Below are 16,058 nucleotides of genomic sequence, written 5' to 3' on the forward strand. Positions count from 1 at the left end.
TAAAGTGGGAACCTTGATTTAGTGTTTACAAATATATATATATATAGCACAATAAATACTTGACCACATTTATAAGTTTTGGTATATATTATATATTTATGAGATAATAATTTATAACATAATATAAATATGATTATTTAATATATTGGAACCATTTTATTAAGTGGATTTCAATATTGTTCGTTAATGTTAACTTTATTAAAATACCAAGAGTGGATCCTTTAATCTCAACTACTTAAATTAAAATTTGAACAATTAAAATTTACCCATTAAATATTCAAACAATTAAAATTAAAAAGTAGCAAAAAACAAAAACAAAACAAAAAGACATTGTAGTGGACTTGTAATTACCTTAGCTTCCCTGTGGATACGATATTCGGACTCACCGAATTATATTACTTGTGGACAACCTGCTCTTGGGAGTGCAACAATCAAAGTCGCAACAATCAGCGGTAAGATTAGCTCGACCAGGATGATATTAAATCTCACAGTCATAGTCTTTAAACAAATCTAACCGCCGTATATGTCTCATATTCAAATCTGTCTCTGTAAACAAAATTCTCAAACTCTTATGATCCATATAAATAGAAAATGAGGTACCATATAAATAGTGTCGTCATATCTTTAAGGCAAAGATAATGGATGCCAACTCCAAATAATGCACATGGTACCTTGTTTCGTGTGACTTCAGCTGTCTCGAGGCATATGCCACAACATGTCGATCCTGCATCAAAACACATCCCAAACCATGTAATGATGCATCAGTATAAACAAAAAACCTCTTGTTTTCTGTTAGGATTGATATAAATGGTGTGGTCGTTAGTCGGTACTTCAACTCCTGAAAACTCCTCTCACATGCTTCAGGCAGCTGAAATCACACCTTTTTGAGTCAATTGTTCAAAGGTCTAGCAATATTTGAAAATCTCTCGATAAATCGACGATAATAACTTGCTAAACCCAAGAAACAACTAATCTCTGGTACAGATGTAAGTGCAGACCACTGTAACATGGCTTCGGCCTTCGACCTTCTTTGAATCAACAAAAATCCCATCTATTGATATAACATGACCCAAGAAGACCACTCGATCCAACCAAAACTCACACTTAATGAGTTTGGCATACACCTTTCTATCTCGCAGTACCTGTAATTATGAAGCAAATGCCCTACATGCTCAGCCTCACTCCTGGAATATATCATAAATAAACACAATAACAAACTGATCGAGATAAGACTGAAATACCCTATTCATCAAACTCATAAACACAGCTGGAGCATTCGTAAACCCAAACGACATAACTAAAAACTGATAATACCTATATCTGGTCTGAATGCTGTCTTCCGAATATCCTCCTCTCTAACTCGTATATGATGATATCCTGACCACAAATCAATTTTCGAACACACTGAGTTTCCCTGCAACCGATCAAACAAATCATCAATACGAGGGATGGGATATTTATTCTTAATCGTTACCTTATTCAGCAGTCGATAGTCAATACAAAGCTGCATCGTTCCATCTGTATTTCTTACAAATATGACTGGTGCACCTAAAGGCGATACAATAGGACAAATGTATCATTTTTCCAGCAAGTCCTGTAACTGGGCTTTCAACTCTCTCAATTCTGTTGGTGCCATTCTGTAAGGAGCATGAGAAATACGGGAAATACCTGGCATTCGACTCAATCCCAAACTCCACCTCACGGGCATTTGGGAAGCTTGGAATTTCATCAGGAAATACATTGGCAAACTCTGCAACTACAAGTATCTCCTCTATTCCCACATCCTTCTTCTTTTCTGTCACAACATAAATAAGATAACTCTCATGTCCATGCTCTAATAACTGAGACATCTGGATAGCAGATACCAACAGAACACGGGGACAAGAACCTTTCCCATAAAAGGTCCAAAGTTTTTTCTGATCTGTATAAAAATATACTATCCGCTGATAACAAATAAATATTCGCACAATATCTTCTCAGCACATTAATTCCGACAATATAATCAAGATCAGTCATTTCCAAAATAATCATATTAGATCTTAGCTCGTAGCTCTCATACGAGATAATACCATCTGATATCATAGATACAACTGATACATCAACTCCAGAGGGTGTCGAAATAGAAAAACTCATAGACAATGGAGACGGGCGCATATGATGTTCAACCACAAACCTATTTGATATAAATGTATGTAAGGCACTTGTATCAACAAGAATATAAGCAGGATAAGAACATAAATAACACTTACCCGCTATCATCTCTTCTTGTGCCTTCTCTGCCTGCTCTCGTGTCAAAGCATACACAAGTGCATGAGGCGGACCAGTTTCCTACATACGTGGTTGTCCTCGAGAAGGTCGTGGTGTAAACTGCTGAGGCTGTCATTCTCCTCTCTCTGATGATCTACCTGTATCACCGATGGGCTCTCGCTGTCTGTCACGACTAGAACAATGCCTATCTATATAGCCCACACCGCCACACTCAAAACAGGTGATCTCGGTGATTCGCACCCCTACTCCGACGACAGCAATATCGTCGATCGATCAACATCCACGATACATCGTACCCCTACGCCGACGATAGCAATATCGTCGATCGAAAAACAGCGACGATACATTTCCCAACAACGACAGCCAACATCATCAACAATAATAAAAAACAAGAAATATAATATCAAATCACTCAATTTTGGTGATTTACCATCGTTCAACACAATAGTATTTATCAATACTAAACAACGACAATTTATGCTCGTACGTCAACACGTACCTGATAATTGAGTATATATATAAAATCTGGCTATTTATTTGATGTCGAGGCTTATGACGTATCTAAATAATTCAACAAAAAATATCAGATCATTGTCACTGTATCTGTAACGCCCCAGATTCTACGCCAATACTCACTGTACCAAGACGAGTCTTTCCAGCGTGCTTCTATCCTCACTCACACGCACCCGAAGAAACTTACTAGGGGGTCACCCATCCCAGAATTGTCCAAGTCAAGCACGCTTAACTTTGGAGTTCTTATTTGATGAGCTACCGAAAATAAGATGCACCTTCTTGATATGAGTAGTACATATCAAATCTTTTAAGGCCTCCTTAAATTCACAGTCCCATACCTAAACAGTTTTGCAATCCCTCTATTTTCGGTGTGAGATCGGTTCATTCATGTTCCTTCGACCTAAAAGCCTACCAGGAGCCGCTCATTGTCCGTGAAACCTCATGGCACCGGCGATCACCCCCTCCCTCTTTGGCCTTGGGCCTCACATGGCCATTAGCTTCCGCTTGGTTCGTCCCCGAACCACACCGTACTAGAAGAGATCGGCTCTAATACCAACTGAGACGTCTACTAATTTAAAATGCTGCTAATTTTTTTTAAAGATCATATTTTTTAAATTAAACATATATATATTTTACATGCATGCAACCTTACTAAAAAATATGTCATTTAAAAATAATCATAAATTCTTTTACAGATAAACTACTGCAGTTTAAAATTTCCGACACGGCATAATATGCTACGTAAAAATAACTCAAATAAACATTCTAATAATGATCAACATAACAAAATCTTCGTATCAAAATGTTCATGTCCACTCAAACTCATAAAAACGTGATGTGCGGAAAAGTGTGGTCCTTCCGTAGTGTGCGCACATCCAACGCTGCCTACTCAGCATTCGGCACCTCATGTCTACACATCGACATGATCACCTGCATCATTCACACATATTGAGTCTAAAGACTCAACACGCATGTACCGTCATAACAAAAATATATACATATCATGCAGTAGTGAAAAATACCATATTCAACATACATTTCATGATCATGGAAAATCGTATGCAATATCTTAACCTGTCAAAACATAATAATAAACATAGCACATATTATCATATCACCATATACGTGTTCATTTTCTTAATTTGAATTCCGTTCGTCGGCTGTGACTTTCGTGTTATCATGTCAGTCGATGGATCCATCTACGTGTAACCGCGGTACCCGGCAATAGGGACATCAGCGACAACATTACCCACCCACTGAGCTCTGACCTTACATATCATCGTATTAACGTATTCGTATTAGTCACAACCAACTCCCTTCCTTCAAAACATGTCATCATATTCATCACTTAATAAAACATGCACATACACAAACTTTCTTAAAATAAAGCATGAAACATAATTTTATAATTACATAGAAATCATATACATTATGCATAAACATTTACAAACATGATAAATTTGTGCTCAGGGCTCTGCCAGGACTAAAAACTCACCCCGGGTGCAAAATGACCATTTTTCCTCTGGAAACCCAAAATGAACGTTTTATCCCTGGACCTCACGATTTCGACCCGAATAATACCAAACTCCTTGAAACACCTCAAAACATATAAAAAGTATTTCTTAGATGTAAACTTGAGCTCCTTTCAAAACTTAACCGATTCGTTTTAAAAATGGGGTCGAGGCCTCGGTTTCAACCCAAATCGACCGGAAACTTAACCAAATATTTCCCAAACCTTTACCACACCTTAACTACAATCTAACAGCTCTTAATCCTCAAACAGCAGCTCACTACGCCCCACGAACATCCCCTGCAGCTTATGGATATTACTCGGCCCTCCACACATGAAAACCCTAAATGCCATCCCTCGGCCCTAGCTCGATCGCCGCCCTTACTAGACCGAAACCAAGCCACCTAGGATTTAGAACAGACCATACTGGACCCATCTGACCTAGACTTGCAGCCCCTCACACGTCCCCTCACCCGTGCCCCTGAATAAGAAGACACACCTAAGCCCCGACCATGACTCATCTTAATCAGGTGACTTCGAGGTCAACTCCAGCCGTGTTCAAGCCATCATGGACCATGACTTCGAGCCACCAGGGTCTGGTTCTTGGTTAAGGAAGGCCTTTGCACAGCTGGCTTGGCCCTTCACCCTAAACCCTAAGAAACCGAACCCCACTAAGGAATACACCTCTAGCCCTCCACCCTACAATTTCCCGCCCTTAACACTAATTTCATATCTCCTCCATACCATCAAGTACAGCCACTTAGTGACTAAAAACCAGCAATCCTTTGCACCAAAACAAGAAAACGTGAGTTGCACACAAGTTATACTCATATACCTGTCAAAACCTTTACAAAAATGATTCTATTTGGGGGACCAACGAATTATCATGCAAATATATACATAAACACGCATAAAAATGGTGTAAATGATGAGAAAGGAGATACACAGCATGCCTTGACGTTTTTACGCTATAAAACTTGAAGATGCGTGCGTATGATGAATACCGGAGAAGCGGGAAAGGGTTGTCTTGCTAGAAAAGGGAGGGGCCGATGGTTGCTGTTCTTTGCTGCAGAAAATTTCATGAAGGAAGCTGATGGAATAGGGGTGGGCGGCTGCTAAGAGGGGGAACAGATTTATGGTTTGTTTAGCGAAGTAATTAAATAGTAAACAAAGTACTAATGGGCTCTAGATAGGATTTTATAAGGGTTACAAGGGTTTTGAGTCCATTATGCACTAAACCAAACCCAACAAGCCCAAAAATGCTTCCGAAAAATATTTTATTTTTGTACGTTTTTAAAAATATAGCCCGTGCTCTCGAAAAGTCCTCTGAATCGTTAAAATTTGGTTGCCGGCTAAAAATACAACCCCGCGAGTAAAAATACCCACTAAGGCCCATTTTCAAAAAACATCCATAAAAACGCTTCATAATAAATAATTATTAAATAAAATATTTTTCCAGAATATCCTCGATTTCTGTTCCTCGTTCAAGCGCAAAATGCAATTAGAAACTCTAATGCGTGAAACTTTAAAACAATCATGAAATTAATCCTATAATGCAATAATTATGCATTAAATGCATAAAATCAATTAAACACATGATTTAAAATAAAACCCTAGATTGCATGCATTCAGGTTACTAAATTTAAATTTCCTGGACCTTATAACTCTCTCCCCCATAAAATAAAAATTTGTCCTCGAAATTTGAAAAATATCGAATAACTCCGGGTAGCGACTCCGCATTTCAACCTCAGTCTCCCAAGTAGCCTCCTCCTCGGAATGATTCAGCCTCTTGACTTTGACCATGTGGATCACCTTGTTCCGGAGCCTCCTCTTCTGTCTGTCCAAAATCTGAGTGGGTCTCTCCTCGAATGACAGGTGCGGTGTCAGCTGAAGCAGCTCATAGTTCAGCACATGCGAAGGATTCGACATGTACTTCCGCAGCATAGAGACGTGGAACACATTATGAACTCCCGATAGATTTTACGGAAATGCAACTCTGTATGCGAGTGTCCTGACTCTCTCTAGTATCTCGAACGGTCCGATGATTCTAGGCCTGAGCTTGCCCTTCTTCCAAAATCTCATCACACCCTTCATCGGTGTCTTTCACAAAAACGTGATCCCCTTCTGCGAACTCAAGATTTATGCGTGAAGGATCGTGTGTGCTAGAGCCTTTGAAGGCATTTCAAACACAATATTCTCCAATGAGCTGCAATAGCTCGTGTTCTAAGAATATTAACACCGATGAATTAAATCAACTTTGGTTTAAAACCAAGCGGAAGAAACTCGAAATAATTCTTCGCGAAGAAGACTGTTATTTTAGAAAACATTTTAACTTATGTAAACTGAATAATTGAAAAAGGTAGACTGATTTTTGCATTCATCAGTTCAGTTATGTTGACAGCTGAACTGGCGAATACTCTAACTGATCCAAACAGTTTTAAAACAACAGTTAATCAATTAAATACATAAAATATATTCATGGATGTTTGGAGACTTCAACTGCTCCTACGTCACCCCTTCTACCGCCTCGGGTAGGATCCAATAGAAGACTTTGATTTATGCAACACATTGTACAAACCCACTCAGCTATGACTTTCAATACTGCCTAAACTGAACTCCTAGCTACTACTGAAAGCAGCACCTTCCAGCCAACACTTCTTTAACGTCTATGTGTCAAAGACTACATACACAAGTTTAACGTCTTTGTGCAAAACTGTATTTGAGTGGTTGAGAATGTTTGTGTGTGAGAAATGAACAATGATGTTCTTACACACTAAGAGAAATAAGCTTCTACACTAAGCAGATAACACGTTAAAGTGTCCTTCTGGGCTGATTGCTTCTGAAAGCTGATGTGCAATGTGTGTGCCCTTTCTTTTCTCTCAATCGTTCTTTTTTATTTTTTCTTCTTCTTATTATTGAGTCTTCACTGATCTTCTCTTATATAGGCGGGAAAACTGAACGTACAGTGAGACTCATTTATTGTATCCGTTGCATCTTGAATTCATTTCTTGAACTTTGTGTCTCGACTTTTCGACTGCCCTTCTGAAACTTTATGTCTTTAATGCTCTGATGCAACGTCCATTATTGTCCTTTAACTGGACGATGGATTTGTACCTTCACGTATAGCTTGAATCCACTGAAAGAGTTTGTCTTCATGTACAACTGAAAGATTCTGACTGATGCTCCGAACTAGTCTGCTGAACTGATCTTCAATCGGGCTGGTAAAATCAGTTGACTCGTCAGTAGAACTGATTTCACTCTCGTTCAGTTGAACTCATTAGCTGGGTTTCTTCATCAGTTGAACACTCCTTTGGCTGGCCAGGCTTCTGAGGTCCTCCTGCTGAACCACCTATCAACTGGACAATCAGCTGGACTGCTCAATTGACGTAATTAGTTAGACTGATTCAGTTTGTGCAATCAGTTAGGTCTTTCGCTTGCGATGTAAACAACTCTTGAATGATCCTAGCTTCTGCACACTAAGGTAGATTATTATTAACACAAATTAACAAGTTTTGTTATCATCAAAATCAAGATTGCGAACTCAAAAGTTTCCAACAATGCGCCTATGTTCTGCATAACTTTTCTGGTGGCTTTGAGCGATCCTCATCCTGTCTTGAATCTTGACCACTAACTCTGCGGTCTGCCTGAAAATATCCGAACCTAACTATGCTATATCTCCTAACTCATCCCAATACACTGGAGACCTACACTTCCCCCTGTACAGTGCCTCGTATGGAGCCATACCGATCAAAGCCTGAAAACTGTTGTTGTATGTGAACTCCACGAGAGGTAACTTCGGCTCTCAGCTGTCCTAGAAGTCGATCATGCAATCTTGGAGTAGGTCCTCTAGAACATGAATCACCCTCTTTGACTGTCCGTACTTTTGAGGATGCAAGGCAGTACTGAATAGCAGCTTACTACCCAAATGCTTGAATTGCCAACAGGTGAAAGCATAAAGAAAGAAACCAGGAGGTCTACTACATAGCTTATCTATTCCAGAATGGAAATGAGATCACATTTCCATAGATTTTGTGACAAAGCTACCACGAGCCTCCCGAGGATGTGATGCGATTTGGGTCATTATTGACAAATTTACCAAATCAGCATGTTTTATTCCTTACCGGATGACATACAGACACGACCAGATGGCAGAGATTTATGTCAGAGAAGTGGTTAGATTGCATGGAGTGCCAAAGTCCATCGTATCAGATCGTGATCCTCGATTTACTTCACACTTTTGGCACAGTTTGCAACAAGCTCTAGGTTCGAAATTACATCTGAGTACTGCATATCATCCTCAGACTGATGGACAATCAGAACGGACTATACAGACATTAGAAGATATGCTTAGAGTTGTAGTGCTATATTTTGGCACTAGCTGGCAAGATTCTTTACCACTTTGTGAATTTTCTTACAACAACAGCTATCAGACGAGTATAGAGATGACTCCGTTTGAAGCTTTGTACGGAAAGAAGTGTAGATCTCCTCTCTATTGGGATGACATCGTCGAGGTACCTGAACTTGAGCCTGACATGATTCGAGATATTACTGATAAAGTAAAGTTGATTCAGCAGAGAATGAAGAGAGCTCAAGATAGAAATGCCAAATATGAAAATATTCGACGTCGACCTTTAGAATTTGAGCCAGGAGACAAAGTATGTAGTAGCCCGAATTCCAAATTGGGTAATTAACGGATTAATGGTGATTAAGAAGGTTTAATGTGTAATTTTGACCGTGGTCATGATCGGACGGACCGAAGATGGTTCGGTAGCACCGAAGAGTTCGGACGATCCGAAGTGAGTTCGGTGGATCCGATCATGAGGTGTCAAGAGTCGATGGACACGTGGGAGTTCGGACGTTCCGAAGTGTAGGTTCGGTGGATCCGATCATGAGGTGTCAAGAGCCGATGGACACATGGGAGTTCGGACGTTCCGAAGTGTAGGTTCAGTGGATCCGATCATGAGGTGTCAAGAGCTGATGGACACGTAGGAGTTCGGACGTTCCGAAGTGGGTTCGGTGGATCCGAACATAGCCTATAAATAGTGCTCGGAATTCCTCATTTTGGATGGCAAGTTCTTGAAGTTGTGTCTCATTTTGAGAGGTTTGGAAGGTTTCTAGGGTTAGTTGTTGGTCGAGCGATAGCCAAGAGCTGCCAGGATTGGTAGCGTAGCGACGCCTGAGTTACGAGGCAATCGACATCAAAGGGCTGTCGACGGACGAAGGTAAACCCTAAACCTTTGGTAGTACTGGTTTTGCTAGTCTAGCATAGTAGTATTGTTCATTGGGTATGCTTTTGATGCGTAGGCTTGTTCTAGACCTGATTAGCGGTGTTGCGTAAGGCTAGGCTTGCTGTGATAGAGGTACGAAAGTACTATCCGAGATATCCTGGTCGAGTATACATTCTTATATGTGTTGCATGATTATGTGGTGCATTGATATATGTCATATGATGCATGCTATTATGTCACGTTTATTACTGCATGTTGCATTTCATGTTGAGCCGTATCTCCTTCGAGATAGCCTTTACTGTTGAGCTGTATCTCTTTCGAGATAAGCTATATCCTGTGGGGCCGCTCAGCCCTGTCTTGTCTTGTGGACGCATGGACACCGAGAGTACACAGTGGCCGACGGGTCGGGAGGGCTTCGGTGATCCGGGACATTTTAGGTCCACGTCTGTTCTTGTAGTGGATGCAGTGACCCAGAGGAGTACCGCGCGGCACTATCCACTTGGCGCCTCTAGACTGAGCATTTTGAGATCCTTTGTTACTCCTGTTTCTTGACTACCCTGGTATCATATCATAGCATGTGCATTTCATATAGGTTTGTATACTCATGCTTTTGTACTGGGCGTTCTTATCGCTCACGTCCTCGGTTTTGTTTATCTTGGACACCCCATTCCCACGGGGCAGGCCTCAGGTTGGACAGCTCAGGAGGAGGAGGAGGAGGACGTTGAGTAGCTGGTTGGTTTAGTTCTTCGGTATCTGTTTTGTTTCGATTTGGTTGTACCGTATATTTCAGTTTAAGTTGAGTTGTTCTGGATTTTCTATTGGGTTGTATAACTATCGTTTGGTGTCAGTTTTCCGCTGTTATCTCTGATTATTATTAATTAAGTTAATTGCATGCTTAGTTCTTCATTAGTAGGTGATTCTGGAACGGGTCACTACATTTATGGTATCAGAGCATGCTTACGATTTTGGGATATAGATTCTGTTTTGGGATTTTTCGTGGACCATTTTACCATTTTCCCCATTCTATCTTGTAGCGATGGCTGACCACTTTGGTGATGAGAGTAGTCAGGGAAGTGTAGGTCGTTGGGGTGACCAGGACGATCGTAAGCGTCATAAGTTACCGTATGTTTCTCTAGACGTCATTCTTTCCGTTTCTACCCCGATGGGTCATTCGGTGTTAGCAAAGCGTCTAGTGATGGGTTGTCCCTTAGATTTTGAGGGTAACGAATTGATTGCGAATCTTATGATCTTGGAGATGGAAGATTTTGATTGTATTCTAGGTTTAGACCTATTGACTACCTACCAGCTACCGTGGATTGTTACCAGAAGCTTGTTCAGTTTCGTACGACTGAGAGCTCTAGTTGGTTTTTCTATGGTGAGGGAACGTGACCTCCGATGCCAGTGGTATCTGCTCTGAAAGCCTGTCGTGCTTTAGAGGCGGGCGGGGAAGGCTACCTCATCTATGCGATTGATTCCTCCACAGGTAGTGTTGGTATAGATGATATTCCAGTGGTTTGTGAATTTCCAGATGTTTTCCCAGATGAGATTCCTGGTTTTCCTCCGGTTAGAGAGGTGGAATTTGGCATTGAGTTAATGCCAGGGACTGCACCGATTTCTCGTGCCCCCTATCGTCTTGCTCCGTCAGAGATGAGAGAATTGAAGCAGCAATTGCAGGATCTTCTTGATAAAGGTTATATTCGCCCGAGTGTTTCACCTTGGGGAGCTCCAGTCTTGTTTGTCAAGAAGAAAGATGGATCTATGCGATTGTGCATTGATTATCGCCAGCTGAATCGTGTGACGATCAAAAACAAGTATCCATTACCTCGTATCGATGACTTGTTCGATCAGCTTCAGGGTACCTCTGTTTACTCCAAGATTGACTTGCGATCGGGTTATCATCAGATGAGAGTTAGGGATGATGATATTTCCAAGACTGCATTTCGTACTCGATATGGGCATTACGAGTTTCTAGTTATGCCATTTGGTTTGACGAATGCGTCAGCAGCGTTCATGGATCTGATGAATCGAGTCTTTCGGGATTTTCTAGATCAGTTGTGTTCAACAACAATTGAGATGTAATAACGATGTTGTTATTTCGTTTTGTTCATCCTCTAAGCCTGATTTCGAGGACGAAATCTTTTAAGGGGGGGAGAATGTAGTAGCCCGAATTCCAAATTGGGTAATTAACGGATTAATGGTGATTAAGAAGGTTTAATGTGTAATTTTGACCGTGGTCATGATCGGACGGACCGAAGATGGTTCGGTAGCACCGAAGAGTTCGGACGATCCGAAGTGAGTTCGGTGGATCCGATCATGAGGTGTCAAGAGTCGATGGACACGTGGGAGTTCGGACGTTCCGAAGTGTAGGTTCGGTGGATCCGATCATGAGGTGTCAAGAGCCGATGGACACGTGGGAGTTCGGACGTTCCGAAGTGTAGGTTCGGTGGATCCGATCATGAGGTGTCAAGAGCTGATGGACACGTAGGAGTTCGGACGTTCCGAAGTGGGTTCGGTGGATCCGAACATAGCCTATAAATAGTGCTCGGAATTCCTCATTTTGGATGGCAAGTTCTTGAAGTTGTGTCTCATTTTGAGAGGTTTGGAAGGTTTCTAGGGTTAGTTGTTGGTCGAGCGATAGCCAAGAGCTGCCAGGATTGGTAGCGTAGCGACGCCTGAGTTACGAGGCAATCGACATCAAAGGGCTGTCGACGGACGAAGGTAAACCCTAAACCTTTGGTAGTACTGGTTTTGCTAGTCTAGCATAGTAGTATTGTTCATTGGGTATGCTTTTGATGCGTAGGCTTGTTCTAGACCTGATTAGCGGTGTTGCGTAAGGCTAGGCTTGCTGTGATAGAGGTACGAAAGTACTATCCGAGATATCCTGGTCGAGTATACATTCTTATATGTGTTGCATGATTATGTGGTGCATTGATATATGTCATATGATGCATGCTATTATGTCACGTTTATTACTGCATGTTGCATTTCATGTTGAGCCGTATCTCCTTCGAGATAGCCTTTACTGTTGAGCTGTATCTCTTTCGAGATAAGCTATATCCTGTGGGGCCGCTCAGCCCTGTCTTTTCTTGTGGACGCATGGACACCGAGAGTACACAGTGGCCGACGGGTCGGGAGGGCTTCGGTGATCCGGGACATTTTAGGTCCACGTCTGTTCTTGTAGTGGATGCAGTGACCCAGAGGAGTACCGCGCGGCACTATCCACTTGGCGCCTCTAGACTGAGCATTTTGAGATCCTTTGTTACTCCTGTTTCTTGACTACCCTGGTATCATATCATAGCATGTGCATTTCATATAGGTTTGTATACTCATGCTTTTGTACTGGGCGTTCTTATCGCTCACGTCCTCGGTTTTGTTTATCTTGGACACCCCATTCCCACGGGGCAGGCCTCAGGTTGGACAGCTCAGGAGGAGGAGGAGGAGGACGTTGAGTAGCTGGTTGGTTTAGTTCTTCGGTATCTGTTTTGTTTCGATTTGGTTGTACCGTATATTTCAGTTTAAGTTGAGTTGTTCTGGATTTTCTATTGGGTTGTATAACTATCGTTTGGTGTCAGTTTTCCGCTGTTATCTCTGATTATTATTAATTAAGTTAATTGCATGCTTAGTTCTTCATTAGTAGGTGATTCTGGAACGGGTCACTACAAAGTATTTCTAAAGATTTCTCCTTTCAGGGGCGTTGTCAGATTTGGCAAGAGAGGGAAGTTATCTCCACGTTATATCGGTCCATATAAGATTCTTGAGAAGATAGGTGATTGTGCCTATCGACTCGCTTTTCCTCCATCTCTATCTGGAATACATGATGTCTTTCATGTGTCTTTGTTACGGAAATATCTTCCTGATGCTTTTCATGTTCTTCAGCCTGACGAGTCCGAACTTGATGAAACTCTGAGTTATTTTGAAAAGCCACTTCCAATTCTTGATCGTAAAGAAAAGCAGCTCAGAACAAAGACTATTCCGCTTGTGAAAGTTCAGTGGAATCGTCGTGACATTGAAGAAGCTACCTGGGAGACTGAATCAGATATGAGATAGAAATTTCCATAATTGTTTCAATGATGTAAGTGTCTTATTTAGCTTCTGTTATATATTCTTATTGTATGTGATTTGATTGCCTGCGATTTCGAGGACGAAATAATGTCTCAGAGGGGTAAAATTTTAAGGCCTGAGATTTTATCATTATAAACCGAGATTAATTAATTGACGAATTGACGTGATTATGGAAGGAAAAGCCCCAAGGAAGACGTGGAAAATGTGTGAGGCCAAAATACCTCGCGCATATGCGCGGTAATGAGGTGCGCATATGCGCGAGATGCCAAATGCAGAGGCAGAAGACCTCGCGCATGTGCGCGAGAAGAGGCACGCATATGCGTGAGCAGCTGGAAGTTATTCCAAAAGATCTCACGCATATGCGCGGAGATGAGGCGCGCATATGCGCGAGCTGGTGAATTTCATAAGTGCCGAGACAGAGAGTCTCGCACATATGCGCTAGTGTTGGACGTGCATATGCGCGAGACGTGTTGAATGAAAAGTGAGCCACATGTCTTGCCATGCATGTTAAGATGTAATCTTTTCCTTCCATTTTAGAATGTTGATACCAGGAAAAACGAAACCTCCATGGTTAAATTCTCAAGTTTCCTCTATATATTAAACTATTGATTGTGAAAGATCTGACCGTCCGATTTTCAATCCGAGTTTAGTTCCATGATTTTCTCGTCAAAGGCTTCAAAGGGATGTAAGTTTTATTACTTTCCTACATGGTTCAAAAATTTGATGTTGGGGGAATCATAAATTGATTGATATTATGTGTTCTTAAGATTGTGGTCATATAATCGAAACTGGATCGAAGAACGGACAACGTATGAGATTGTTATTATTTTCCAGCCTATGTGAATGTAGTTGTGCAGAATCAGAAATGATGGGTTGTAATTGTTACTGATTATGAGTTGTGGTTTGTATCTATTGATATTTGAATTGCCGGATATCTCGAGGTTGCGCCGTTATGCCATCAAAATTGAACTAGATTGAGTATTGATCAATCAAGTCTTGCTTTGAGTGTATGTTTATATTAATGATATGCCTCTCGAATATGTTATTTCCAGATTGGTATTGAAGGCTTCGAACTCGAGAATTCAACTTCGGAATCGATAAAAGAACGAGCAAAGCAAGATTGAGATTGATTGCGTCAATCTGAAACCGAGAAAAGAAATGTATAAATCAATGTTAACCTGGGATAGATAACTCGAGTAAGATATGAATTGAGTTCCCAAAACCACATACTTAATTGTTATTGTTTTGATATATTTGAACTCCTTGAATGTATGTGCTTGTTCTATTGATTTATAGAAAATCATAGAATAGAAGATAGATATCGTAAAAGAGTCTTTGGCAGAGGTGCCAAGTCACTGGACGTTTGGTTTATATCGATGCGCTTAGGAGAAGATCGACTCCTATTGTAGATACTTATAGTGTGCCGAAGTCCGGAAATAAGAACGTACCACCATCTATAAGGGAAAGTAGATGGGAGACTTGTTACGTTCTTATTCAAACCGGGATCCCTAGATAAGAGTCGAGTCAAAGAGTAAGAGTTATAGAATTTGATTTAAATCTTTGGATTGATTTATGTTTCTCAGATTATGCTACATGCTATTTGATAAATGTTTTATGCTTTTGTATATGCTTATATGAAATACATGTATACATTGTTTATAATGGGAAATATATTTCTTACCGGAGTTATTCGGATGTTGTTGTGTTTGTATGTGTGCATGACAATAGGTGGGACATGATCAGGGTCGAGAAGAGGATGATATATCGAGAGTAGAGAGGTGATCCGGGCCTCTAGATGTAGAACTGGTTTTCAACACTTGATATGTAGTTGATGAACACTAGTTTGTTATGACTTTGTTTTGAACAATTTTGTATCTTGGATCATGTTGTAGATATTAAACTTGATCTTGTAAATTAAATAAGATGGAGCATAACTTGTTGTAGTATTTTATACACTTTTTTATGAAGTGTTCAACTTTAAAAAAAATAAAAAATTCGACCTAGATTATTTAATTGATCCATTTAATCCCAATGATGATTTCAGAAAATGAGTTAGCGTCCGGGTCCCCACACCAGGTGGTGTCAGAGCTATATGTTCCTTAGATCGAAATAGAAGAGAGTGAGGGGGGTACATGGAGTGTTATTTCTTGCTTCTGTGGTACTAGCATGCGATTAATTATAATGTTGATTTACATACGTTGTATGCTAGTATGACAGCATGTTTTCCCGCTTTAGAAAATACATGTTTACCTGATTATCTGATTTGATTTGAAATGTGTATTATTGGAGAATGAATCAGAACCGATTCTTGATCAGAAGTGTAATGATCATAGGAGGACTGAGACAGATTTTTTAGATTTGATTACTAACCATTTTGATAATAAGGTATGCCTCCTCGGAGAGCCCCAGAACAGGGTAGTACTTCAAATAATCCGATGGATGTTACAGCGACACCCATGGAAACACTGTTAAAGAGA

This window comes from Primulina eburnea, chromosome 13, assembly GCF_022965805.1.
Source record: "Primulina eburnea isolate SZY01 chromosome 13, ASM2296580v1, whole genome shotgun sequence".
In the NCBI taxonomy this organism is placed as follows: Eukaryota; Viridiplantae; Streptophyta; class Magnoliopsida; order Lamiales; family Gesneriaceae; genus Primulina; species Primulina eburnea.